The sequence below is a fragment of the Crocodylus siamensis genome, chromosome 5, assembly GCF_052110815.1.
Source record: "Crocodylus siamensis isolate JL-2025a chromosome 5, ASM5211081v1, whole genome shotgun sequence".
Classification (NCBI taxonomy): Eukaryota; Metazoa; Chordata; order Crocodylia; family Crocodylidae; genus Crocodylus; species Crocodylus siamensis.
Genome location: NC_143399.1, coordinates 49,268,226 through 49,281,135, shown reverse-complemented (window position 1 = coordinate 49,281,135; position 12,910 = coordinate 49,268,226). Strand labels below are relative to the sequence as shown.

Below are 12,910 nucleotides of genomic sequence, written 5' to 3'. Positions count from 1 at the left end.
TTGGCAGTCTATCTTTTGCTTTTGCCCTTTTCCAAGTTGATTCAGTTACGATGAAATTTTAAACTATGAGGATATAAGTCATTCTACCATGGATGAATTTAGACAGCAGGATTAACTTAAAACAGTTTTTGTCATTGCGTTTGTTTGCCTTTGTTCTCAGTTTCCTTACCCCTGTGCCTAAAGCTCTTTGCGAGCCCAAATAGATCAAGCGCTGCTTTAGTACTTCTCCAGTGGCCACTTTTCCAGTTCTTTTGGCTGCAAAGAAAACCTGGGAGAGGAAGTAAATGTGAACAGATACAGTGCTGGCTTCACAGGTTTGTATCTGGTCTGGAACAAAAGCTCTAAGACATTGTGATCTTGAACTGTAAAGCTAGACAGCAAGCAGTCTGAGACTGGCATGATAGAAAGACATAGTTAAAATATTATTTCCTATGAGACATTGTGATATCAAAGCAAGTTTTAACTATGCCAGAGGCAAAACATGTTATAACATCTGATACAGTCAATGTGTTCTTCTGTTGGAAATGACATCTCTGTCTTGTTTTCCTCCTAAAACAGTAGCTGGCAACATTTTTTAGCGGCATGCTAGAATGATTTAACTTGTGTACAAGGTGGGGTGGGCTCTGGGACCTGGCTGGTGGTACCACCATGGCACAGGCAAAGCCTCAACTGCTGGAACGCCACCAAAACCCCTGCCTTTGGAATGGTGCCAAACCCCCTCAGCTCCACAAGTCGGATCTGCCCCCACTGCCATGGGTTGCTGACCTCTGTCTTAGATGAATCAGGAGAGAATTCCAGATATAAGGGTGCTTCTGCTAAAACTTGAGATAAAAAGTCTTAAGCTTATGTCTAATGACCTATGTCCCTGGACAGTGTCCCTCATAAAAAAAAAAAAATAATGTGCCTTGGATATGTGGAGTCAGAGGAAGAGCTGTATCTGTTATTAAAGAGGTATCGGGTATAAAACTAAACTCAAGGTTAGTTGTTACAACTCTCTAGTGGTGGGTTTTAAAAAAAAAAATCTGAATGAATGCAAATATTCAAGCAATGTTCTGCATGAGCTGAAGCCTGAAGAGCTTTTACCCATCACATTTCTATCCATGTTCCCATCCCAGAAAACATCTGTATAGGCATTATCAGAGTGGTCAGACAGCATGGACTAAGATCTGAGTTGCTTCAAGATGATAAAAGGATGATCTAGTTAGAGCACTACTTTCAAGCAATAAAGCAAACTGGAAAATAAATACCTGAATTGCATATTGCCCCCAAAGCAATGGGGCCACAATCAGAATCAAAGCCATGAAGGAGTTAAATAATTTTTTGGGGAGCCAAGAAGATTGACCAAGTATATTGAGAGATCAAAAATTATCTGCTCCTCAGGTTTGGACCCGAGTAAGACAGAATACCTTTTTGTACACAGCTTGTAAGAGTTTGGACAGAAGGCCCATTTGGTATTGAATTGTCCTTCTCTCTATCACTAGTTTTAGGTGCTGTGAAACAATTGTTAATAGGTTTGAAACTTTGGCAACCCATCTCATTTTAGAGAGAGTGCTTGTGCATGCTCTCTCATTCTTTGTCTCAGCTACTTACCTTAAAGAACAAGTGCAATTTAGCTTTCTTTTGTAGTGCTTGACAAGAGCTGAGCCTGATTTATTGTCCTTGGAGGTTATGGTGGATGTAACTGTACAGGAACATGTAGGCTCACTGTAATAGCAAAATCATAAATCTGGGTGATAAAATGGGGAAACTTTACTGTCTAGCTTTACAAGATGGAATTAAGCAGAGGCTATGTAGTTACTGTGTATAATTGTCATGAGTTTGAGGTAAAAAAAAAACTCTCTCTCGGTTCGTTTTCTTTGGAGGCTCATTGAATAACAAATTCTTAGGCACACATTGTTGGTGAGACAAAAGGTATATATTTGCAAATAGGGTCAGAGGGAGAAGACAAAAGATCAAAACCCTCTGCCCCTGAGTACCATCATTAGCAGGCTTTTATCCCCTCTCTTCTGGCACGTGTACAGAAGCAGGAACTCTTACAACTCATTTCCGGTTCATACAAACATGCATGAGAATACGTCAGATCATGCATCCCATGTGTATTATAATTAACTACTTAAGTATGCGGGGCGGATAGGCTTAATATGTATTAGCTGATTGCGCCTGCTCAGAACGTATTTTAGGTTACCAAAAGTTCAAACCTTCTCTGCCCCAAGGACAGGACCATTAAAAATTGCAATTTACTCTTATCTACATGAGAACGCTAAGGAGTATATGCTTTACTCTAACAAAGAGATAGTAAATTTGCAGAACAAAGAGAGCTCTTAGAGTTTTCCTTCAGTTCCCAACCCCCCCCCTTCCCTCTCTCATTAGGGAGACAAGGAAGGCTGGCAGCCGTACTTAATCAAAGGACAACTATTGATGGGAGCTAACAGCTATTGATAATGCATTTTTAATAATATTTCTAACAATATTCCCCCCTCAAGATGCTTTCTGATCTTTACTTCATTTGGGCATATCAAGATAATTACGAGGGATTCTTCTGAGGACCATGACTTTTGCTACAGTCTGTGCTTTTAGAGGGACTGCTGCAACCTGCATTCCTTCTACTGTGGTGGTTATCAATCTAGTAAGACAAGGAATGAGACAAGGGATAAAAATCAAACCAGTTAGAGCACACAAAAGCACAAACCCTACTTTTTTCCACCAGGGTCCTCCAAATAATTGAAACCACCAGTCCTTATTCCATGTGGTTTCCCACGTTTGTATTGGTACATGGGCTATTTTCCTAATCTCTTTGGCAATCTCTAAGACCACCTTCCCGTTATCATCTATTTGGAGGCAACAATTAGAAAGGTTGAACTTTCCACAGACTCCGCCATCCTCTGCGAGTAAATAGTCTAAAGCCATTCGATTTTGGTATATGGCTTCCCTCATCTGAGAACTTTGTCGAGCCAGCAACTCGAGAGCAGTGGCGGTCTGGTTAGTAATTACTTCCAAGACTGCCTGCAACCGGATGATTCTATTCAGCATATATATTGGTGTCCGGTAGCTCCAACTTCCATCATTAGCCCATGTAGCTGGTCCATAATACTCAATAATCCTCTGAGGAGGCCACTCATCCTCCTTCCACTTTTGGGAGCCACCCTGTGTCAAACTTACATCAATACTTCTCTTGGCCCTGTTCCAATCATCATACAAAGAGACTCCTAGCTTATTTCCACCCTCAGATGGTAACAAAAAGAAAGATGGTACAATTACTCCAATATAGCAGGTTCCCGTCCACCCTCGTGGTAGGACCGTATAGGCACGCTTTCCACAAATCCAATAATGTCCTTTTAGGGCCCTGTGTTCCCCTCCCAAGGCTAGGGGGTCACGGCTGTGGAAAAGAAGGGGATAGTATTTGGTGCCTTTATGCCCTAAAGGGCCAGTGTGATAGTTACTCAGTTTAAACTGACATTTCCATACGCCATCTTTATCCCTATACTCGCACTTGGTTATTTCATTTGTGTCATTTAAGGCACTCCAATATGCATTAAACCTTGCCACTGTGCCATTCAGGTGTGCCCATTGCCACTTATAAATGTAGGTAAATCGTTCGCCTCGGGTCTTTTCATATGCCTGACATCTGGTAGGGTCAGGATCGAAAGGTAATATTCTTGTCCTTTTGAGATTTTGCATCTGTGTGGAGATTGGGAGCCTAACGGCAGCAGAATTCCATTGATCAGCATACCTGCTGCATACTCGGGCCCATTTTAATGTCCATGTACACTGACTATGTCCTAACCTCTTTCCTGTACCATTACTGCTAATACAGTACTCTCCCAAGGCCACTTGGGAAAGATCCCAGCTGTGGTTCTCATTCCATTCTTGACCAGTACTCTTAACATCTGCTTTGTCACTGACTAACCATTTTGGGGCCAAAGGAAAAGCCCTCCAAGGCCACTGTTCTCCGGCCTCTCGGAGCCCCCCACAGGCCCAGCAGTTGGTAAGATTAAAAGTACTTGCAATTCTCTCCATCATATCAACATACAAATTTGTCCCTGGGGGAGTAATTTGGGAAAGCGGGGGCATAGGCCAGTGGCTAAGGCTATGCAATCCTGCTTCTTTCATTATGCAGATAACAACAAGGCACATTATAATTTCCACCATATTTTCCCTTCTACTTTCTGGACTAATTTTCTGAACTTTGATTAAGCCGTCTCAGGCGCACTTGGAGATCACCAGTAGGTTCACAGCTCCACTTGCTGGCTTCTTGTTCCGAAGACGACTCAGCTTCCGGAGTGAGTTCGTCTTGGGAGTTGTTGTCCTCTGACGCTTGTGGATGTCGTTTCACACGGGTATGGTGTATCCAACGGTCATGGCCAGCAATCTTTACAGCGGTGTGGGTTGTTAGAAGTACCTGGAAAGGGCCACTCCACCTCTCAGTCAGAGGTTCCTTTTTCCACCGCTGCACCAAGACCCAGTCTCCTGGGGAGAAGTCATGTACCGGTACGTCTAAAGGCAGGCGCTGAAAGGAGGCTGCATACCTGTGAAGAGAAAACAAGACAGACTGCAAAGCAATAACGTACATATGAAGCTCACTATTACCTAATTCAAAAGTTACATTCTCTCGCATCCCAGGAGGTAAGACTCGAGGCGGCTTGCCAAACATAATTTCATATGGGGTCAATTTAAGGCCCCGTCGGGGAGTGTTTCGAATGCAAGTAAGGGCGAGCGGCAATGCTTGAGGCCACTTAAGACGTGTTTCAATACAGATTTTGGTGAGCAAAGTCTTTAAAGTCCTATTCATACGTTCCACTTGTCCTGAACTTTGTGGTCTCCATGGTGTGTGTAATTTCCAAGTAACCTTGAGAGTTTGCGCGACTCCTTGAACCACTTTTCCCACGAAGTGTTGTCCTTGGTCCGACTCAATGGACTCAGGCAGGGAATACCGTGGAATGATCTCCTGCAACAAATACTTCACTACTGTAGCCGCAGTGGCAGTCCTGGTGGGCCAGGCCTCGACCCAACCAGAGAGCTGGTCTACCATGACAAGTAAAAACCCGTGATGTCCGGACCGTGGGAGCTCGGCAAAATCAATCTGCCATGCCTGTCCAGGGTACGCTGCCCAGGGTCTACCTCCCATTGGCACAGGGGGTTTCCTTCGGGGGTTTACTTTCTGGCATGTGATGCACTTGGTAGCAATGCGCTGAGCTTCTACATATAGCCCTGGAGCTACTGCTTGGCGGATCACTAGATCACCCATGGCCAAGCCTCCCATATGGGTTCTTGCATGGAGCTGTTGCAGCACCTCCCGAAGCAATGGCCTGGGTATCATGACTTTTCCTCCTGGTACCATCCACCACCCCTGTGAGTTCTTTTCTGCACAAGCTCTTTGTGCAAATTTATCTTCTTCAGGGGAATACTGTGGGACTAAATCTTGGATGTCTGGCCATATGGCATGGGACATGGCCTGCTTGGATACCTCCTCCGCTTCTCCCCCAATAAATGCAGCTTCCTTTGCTGCTGAATCAGCCTTTGCATTTCCAAGCTTATGCTTTTCCTCAGCAGCCTTCCCATGGGCCCGCACATGAATGACTGCTACCTCTTTAGGCTGGTGGAGTGCCTCTAGTAGCTTGATAATCTGGGGGCCATTAGCAATTTTATTCCCAGAGGCCGTAATAAAACCCCTTTCTTTCCACAATAGTCCGTGTGCATGGACTGTAGAAAAAGCATAGCGAGAGTCAGTGTATATATTAACCCGCTGGTCTGTCCCCAGCTGTAATGCTCGGGTGAGCGCAGTGAGTTCTGCGGCCTGTGCCGACCATGAGCTTGGCAATGACTCCCTCCATACTACCTTATCCAAGGTTACCACTGCACATCCTGTTCGTCTTTTTCCATCGATGACAGAGCTGGAGCCGTCTACGAAGTATTCAACATCTGGGTCCTCAATTGGGTCCTCAGCAAGATCAGGTCGCACCTGTGTGGTTTGATTTAGGACCTCAAGGCAGTCATGCATCGGTTTTCCTGGCTCCGGCAGCAAGGTTGCAGGGTTTAAGGCTGTAGTATGTTTGAAAGTAAGTCCTGGATTAGAGAGCAAAAATATCTCATACCGTGATTGTCTGGAGGGGTTAAGAAATTTCCCTCCCTCAGTCCCTAGGATCTGGGGAACTCCATGAGGAGTGAGTATTTCCATATCCGCACCCATGACTATCTTCTGGGCTTCTTCAACAACCACTGCTGTGGCTGCCACAGCCCGAAGACAGGCTGGCCACCCGAGTGCCACTGGATCTAGAACCTTTGAGTAATATCCCACGGGTCTCCAGGTCGGGCCCGATGGCTGTGTCAGCACCCCTGATGCAACCCCTCGATTCTCATGAACATACAGTCGATATGGCTTTTTACTGTTTGGGATGGCCAGGGCAGGGGGCTGGGTTAATGCTGCTTTAAGCAGGTCAAAGGCATGCTGCATTTCTTTATTCCATTTCCATTTAGTGAGACTCTCCTTAGTTAGTGAGTCATATAGTGGTCTAGCCTTCCCACCATAATCTGGTATCCATAGTCGACAGAACCCAGTTAGCCCTAGGAATGCTCGTAGCTCCTTGGGTGACTTAGGTGGGGTTAGACCTTGGATTGCCTGTATGCGATCTGCACTTAGGGCTCTGACTCCTTTTGAGAGCTTATATCCCAAAAATGTGACTTCAGGCTGACATATCTGGGCTTTCTCTCTAGAAACTTTATATCCTTTTTTTCCCAGAGTGTTTAGGAGTGACCTGGTGGCTTCCTCACAGAGCTGCAAGTTTGGGCTTGCAACTAGCAGGTCATCCACATACTGGAGGAGAGTCACTGCGGGGTGTGATCCCTTCCACTCCTCCAAGTCCTTCTGAAGGGCAAGTCCGAAAATATGAGGGGCTGCTACGAATCCTTGTGGGAGAACTGTCCACATGAGTTGGGCTTTATGGAAGGTGTCTGGATCCTCCCATTCAAAAGCAAACAATTTTTGACTGTCTCGGTGAAGGGGAATAGAGAAGAAAGCATCTTTCAAATCTAGCACTGAAAATATTTCAGCTTCCCCCGGTACTTGTGTCAAAATCGTGTGAGGGTTCGGGACTACAGGATGGTCTGAAAGGACCTTCTTATTTACTGCCCGTAAGTCTTGGACCAGTCTGTATGAGACCCCATCTGCCTTCGGCACTCCAAGGATGGGGGTGTTATAGGGTGAAGACCCTTCCACTAGCCATCCGTACCTCTTGTATTTCTCTATTAACGGCTTGAGTCCAGCTCTGGCCGCTCGGCTGAGTGGGTACTGCTTTACCCGAACAGGCCCCTCCCCATCCTTGAGTACGATCCTTACCGGGGAGACGGACTTAGCTCGCGCAGGGGTTCCATCAGCCCATACTGAGGGGTCTACTCCAGTCATGTGATCTTCTGGACTTACTGCAGGGCGTCGGTCCTCCAGGAGAGCCATCTGATAGTTCGAGCTCTGCTTGACAGGTAGCTGGACCACCATCTGATCGTCTCTGAAAAAGATCTCAGCTTGCAATTTTGTGAGTAAGTCCCGCCCAAGGAGTGCAACCGGGCAACTTGGAGAATACACAAAGGAGTGCTCAAGCAAATGATCTCCCACTTTGGTGAGGAGTGGTTTACAAACAGGGAGTCGGGTTTGCACTCCCTCAATCCCTTCTACAAGTACATGCTGTTCACTAGTTCCTGCACAGGGGGGTTTTTCTGGAATCATTGAAAATGTAGCCCCAGTATCCACCAAGGCTTCAAAGTTTTTGCCACCAACCCTAATGGTTACCATGGGATCTTCTCGGGCTCCAACCCGAAGGGTAGTGGTCTTAGATCCCTGTCCCCTTCATTCTGAATCCTCACCCTTGTCTTCTGCCCGCATGAGGTGACCTCTCGGTTCCCTCTCTCTCTTCTCCTTCAACTTCGGGCATTCCCTTTTCCAGTGTCCTTTCTCTTTGCAATAAGCACAAACGTCTGCTCCCACTCTTTCTCCTTTCCCCTTCTGCATCCCAGCCTTTTCAGAGTTCCCTCCAGTTATAGCAGCTGCTAGTGCTGCCATCTGTCGCTGAGCCTTTTTATCCTCCTTGCGCTCCTGCACTTGCTCACGATTCCCATACACCTTATATGCAATTTCCACCAGCTCTGAAATCGGTTTCCCAGCACCTCCCTCAGTTTTCTGTAACTTCTTACGGATATCAGCAGCAGATTGACCAATAAACATAAGATTTACCATGCGCTGGTTATCTGGGGCTTCTGGATCCAGATCCGAAAACCTGCGAAATGCCTCATACAGCCTCCCAAGGAAAGCTGAGGGATCCTCCTCTTTTCCCTGTCTCACTTCATACAACTTAGACAGATTGGTAACCCGAGGCACTGCCTTTCCCATTGCTTCCACTATAATTCCCAGATACCGTGCACTCAGCTCTCTGCCTTCGGCAGTGTGATTATCCCATCTCGGCTCTTCTACAGGGAAGGTATCACGCAGAGTACGACCAGCAGCACCCTCTAACTCAACTCTGGCTGCCGCAATACGCTCTGCTGTCCCCAACACTAATCTCCTCTCCTCCGGGGTTAGGAGGGTCTGGAGCATCATCTGGACATCAGCCCAAGTGGGTCGATGAGTCTGCCCAATGGATCGAAACAAATCCCTCATCTTTTCAGGGTCTTCACGAAAAGAGGGGCTCTGATTCTTCCAGTTAAATAAATCTGAAGTGCTAAATGGGGTGTAGACAAAAGTTGCAGTGCCTCCTTCCCCAATAACCTCTCGCATCGGACAGTTCAGCACCGGCTGTGACTCTACAGGCTTGCGCAAATAATAACCCTTATTTCCTGATTCAGATGAGGCACTTGGCTGAGGCTCACGCTCTAACTCATTAGATATGCCTTGGTACGTCGGTGGTGGTCTCTCTAAGGGAGGGGGCGGTGGTGCAGAAGGACTGGATGCCGAGGAGGCGTCTGACTCATCTTCGCTACCCGACAGGGCAACCGGAGCACGGGTCCGGTACTCAGCCAATTCAGAATTCCCCCCCTCATTAGACTCAGGAAGTACAGGCGCCCCCCCCCGAGTCTTTTTCTTAACAAGCATCACATGAGACTTTACTAAGTAATTCTTAATCCAAGGTGGCTGATTTTGAACCACCCACAACCAACAATCAATATAAGTAAACTGATTCCAATACCCATTTTGCATAACAATTTCATGGATAGCTATCACTTCTTTTAGCACAAAGGATCCTTTCGGGGTCCAGTGGACCCCAAATGTTGGCCACTCGAGTTGACAGAACTTAATTAAATCATCTTTTTTCATTTTTATTCCGTAATCGGCCGGCCTTGCAAATTTATTAAAATGACGTAATAAGCACCTTAGAGGGGTATCCGTGTTTTCTACACGGGAGCTAACCGTACCCATTTTGCCCACAAAAGTGCACCCAAGGCACACCAAATACCAAAAAGTCCCTTACAGCAGATGATTTACCATGAGAACATGCACACCTCCTGCTCCGGACCCAGAACCAAATTGGGCAAAGGGAGTTCGTATACTCACTCAGATACCCCAGAGATCTCGATCCAAAGCCAAAAATGTGTACCTGGAGACTCCAAAAAAAAACAAAATTTGCATAGGAGCTCTTAGTGTTCCGGATGTTCCGGCTCACACCTCAAGCCCCCCCTCAGGGCGAGCCAAAAAGAAAGGCTCGGCGCGCAAACCCCCCAGGGGGGCAGAGACGATGTGCCGACGAACTCCGGAGTTATCCAAAGAATGCCCCACGTTGGGCGCCAAATTGAGGTAAAAAAAAAACTCTCTCTCGGTTCGTTTTCTTTGGAGGCTCATTGAATAACAAATTCTTAGGCACACATTGTTGGTGAGACAAAAGGTATATATTTGCAAATAGGGTCAGAGGGAGAAGACAAAAGATCAAAACCCTCTGCCCCTGAGTACCATCATTAGCAGGCTTTTATCCCCTCTCTTCTGGCACGTGTACAGAAGCAGGAACTCTTACAACTCATTTCCGGTTCATACAAACATGCATGAGAATACGTCAGATCATGCATCCCATGTGTATTATAATTAACTACTTAAGTATGCGGGGCGGATAGGCTTAATATGTATTAGCTGATTGCGCCTGCTCAGAACGTATTTTAGGTTACCAAAAGTTCAAACCTTCTCTGCCCCAAGGACAGGACCATTAAAAATTGCAATTTACTCTTATCTACATGAGAACGCTAAGGAGTATATGCTTTACTCTAACAAAGAGATAGTAAATTTGCAGAACAAAGAGAGCTCTTAGAGTTTTCCTTCAGTTCCCAACCCCCCCCCTTCCCTCTCTCATTAGGGAGACAAGGAAGGCTGGCAGCCGTACTTAATCAAAGGACAACTATTGATGGGAGCTAACAGCTATTGATAATGCATTTTTAATAATATTTCTAACAAGTTCTTTATTGCATCAAATTGGATATAATAAAGGTCATTCATGGGACAGGAAATCTCACATTAAGATAAGCAATATCCTAGTAGTTGGCCTGGCTTAGAAAGCAGTCTCTTAAAAAGGAACTGTAGATAGTCGGGGGCTAAATCTTTCTAAGCCATCAGTTTTTTTTCTCACTTCCCAGTCTATGACTTCATATCTGCTTGTAAGGTAGTTTTTCAAAGTCTGTTACTGGCCTGAGAAATTGTAGGCATGCTGCATCCTTTTAGAGTGAGCAGTAAAAGCACTGCTTATGAGGGGTCTTGGATCAGATGTCCTGCTACATGCAGTGCACCTCTGCCATTTAAAAGGTTACAGGTGTTCTGAGGTGGTCTGAGGCAGCTTGCTTTGTTGGGCCTTCCATTCTCCAGGGAGTTAATGCTTAATCACACAATGAAGGAGGAACATGTTGGCTGGACTCTTAACTATTTTCCATTTACCAGAACAGACTTCTGCTTTTGTGGACCAGAACTGCTTCCAGGCCTGTGCTGATATGGGTGTTTCAGGGAGCTGGCATGAGAAAGCTGAGCTTGTTGGCTGGTTCTCAGTAAAACTAAGCTTTTAGGGGATCCAGGTTTACTCATACCTCTCTTACCTTCCCTCCTGCCCTGCCTGCTATTGTTTTAAGAGAACAGTTTTCTCTGTCCTGTGAGCAGTCCTATTGTTTTGGTTGCCAGTGTAATCTGCTATGAGGCAAGGGAAAGACCTGCTAGGTTGTCTACTCCATCTCTCTCCCATCACCTATGCAAGCCAGTGCTGAATCATGCCCAAAGGTTCCTGTCCTACCTTGTACACTTTCCCAAGTCAGTCAAAGCAGTTGTCACTGCTTTTTTTTTTTTTTTTTTTTTTTTGCAGAGCATCCCTGGCTGGTGAGCTGCACTAGATGGTAGGTCTGTAGGATGCAGGGCACGCCTGTGTAGAGAGGGGCTGCACTGGATCTGTGCATCCTGGTGCCAGCCCCAGAAACAGTATAGCTGCATTAGTGCCTTATTACATATAGGCTAATCATCTTTGCTTTTCAGGGCTATATACATTATTTTTCTTTTGCTGAGTGGACTTGATGTATTGATGTTACCTGCAGGAAGTTTCTCTCTGCTGACCTTAGGGATTGTGATGGGCTGTAAGGGAGAAGGCAGTGTCTTAGGAACATAGGGCCTAGACCATTTAAGGTCTTAGAGGTTTAAGCACTTGTCCACAGGAACGAGTTATGACCAGGAGTCTCCCCCAGGAAGGTTCATAGTGACTTAGGAAGCATGGTCAGTTGCTTGAAAAGGATGATTTGTGGGGAGATGAGGAACTCTATTAGTAAGACATTGTAGAAGAGCTCAGTGCTGGAGGTTTACTGTAAACCAAGCTCTGATGTGCAAGTTTCATTAGCATAGCTTAAAATACCAAAATAAACTTGTTGTCAGAAATGGTGGTCAAAGGAAACTCAGATGATGTGATGAAAATGGAGGGCTCTTAAAAATATTCTTTTACCTGCTGGTATTTGAAAGAGAGTACACATTTTATTGGCATGCTTGCTGGCATCAACAGTGGCCTGTTGACAACCATTCTAACAGTGGCTAGCAACATAAACCCGTTGCTGACAGATTTTATTGGTTGGCCTAAGGCTCGCCCTGCGATCAAAAGAAGTCCTAATTTCCTGCTTGCTAGCTTAATGTGCTTGTCAGGAAACTTGTAAGAGCAACTGCTGGGGAGCTGGATATTGACTGGCTCATGTCATAAGAAGGGATATAGTTTTAGTAACCTTGACCTCCACCATATGACTGTTGCAAGGCACTAGTGACCAGCTTCCCATATCAGTACTCCTGCGTGTTGCATCTTCATTAAAGATGACAGGTTCTTTTTCTTTTGGGCTTACTTCCACAATGGCCCTGGGAACATGATCCTGGGCTTCTCCGATACCAGTAATATGGTGTGATGGGATCTGATGCTGGATTCCACAGTCATACCTCCTGCCATGCATGGCAGGAAGTGTAATTGTTGGGATGTGCATCTGTTCCCATCACATCTTTAATATAACATCTATCAGCAGCCTGTGTGAATGCAGGTTGGTACAGTTGGTCCAAAAGCAATTTGAGATAGGGGATAGGGGCTGGGAAAAAAAGAACAACACCCTAGGGGCTGGGAAAGGAAGAAGGGCTTGGAGAGCACAGGGAAATTTCCCTATTGGCTCTGTTCTTGCCCATTCTGATGCCGCTTTTCAGCTATCTTAAAGTTTTAAACTACTTTTAACTAGCAAGGTGAACTTGCTTAACTCCTGCCAAAGCATATATTTTCATTCTAAAATATTCCATTCTAACAGTGACTAGCAATTCTTAATGGAGACTTGATGACCTAGTCACACTATTTAAATATACACACATTCCCATCAGAAAGGATGTGAGAGCAACAACAAAAGTGGAAACAAATGCAGTAGGATTCTTAGTTCTAGTACCTCTTTTCTGAAGGAA

General features: G+C 45.6%; 1 protein-coding gene and 1 long non-coding RNA gene across 7 annotated transcripts in view; one reads left to right on the top strand and one right to left on the bottom strand.

The window, feature by feature from the left end:
* Window positions 1-12,910, top strand: part of SEC16B (SEC16 homolog B, endoplasmic reticulum export factor) — an 86,218-nt gene that overhangs the window by 4,914 nt on the left and 68,394 nt on the right. For 5 of the 6 annotated variants that reach the window (XR_016442328.1, XM_090047266.1, XM_090047270.1 and 2 more), the window contains one exon: window positions 161-314. The exons of the other annotated variant lie outside the window; for it this stretch is intronic. The gene's annotated coding sequence lies outside the window, so the exon portion shown is untranslated. The remainder of the gene's footprint in view (window positions 1-160; window positions 315-12,910) is intronic. 6 annotated transcript variants of the gene reach the window in all.
* Window positions 1,894-10,412, bottom strand: LOC149864066 (uncharacterized). The gene is made up of 2 exons (XR_016442590.1): window positions 9,536-10,412; window positions 1,894-4,526 (listed from the first exon to the last, which is right to left on the bottom strand). It is a non-coding gene; the product is annotated as an uncharacterized LOC149864066 (long non-coding RNA).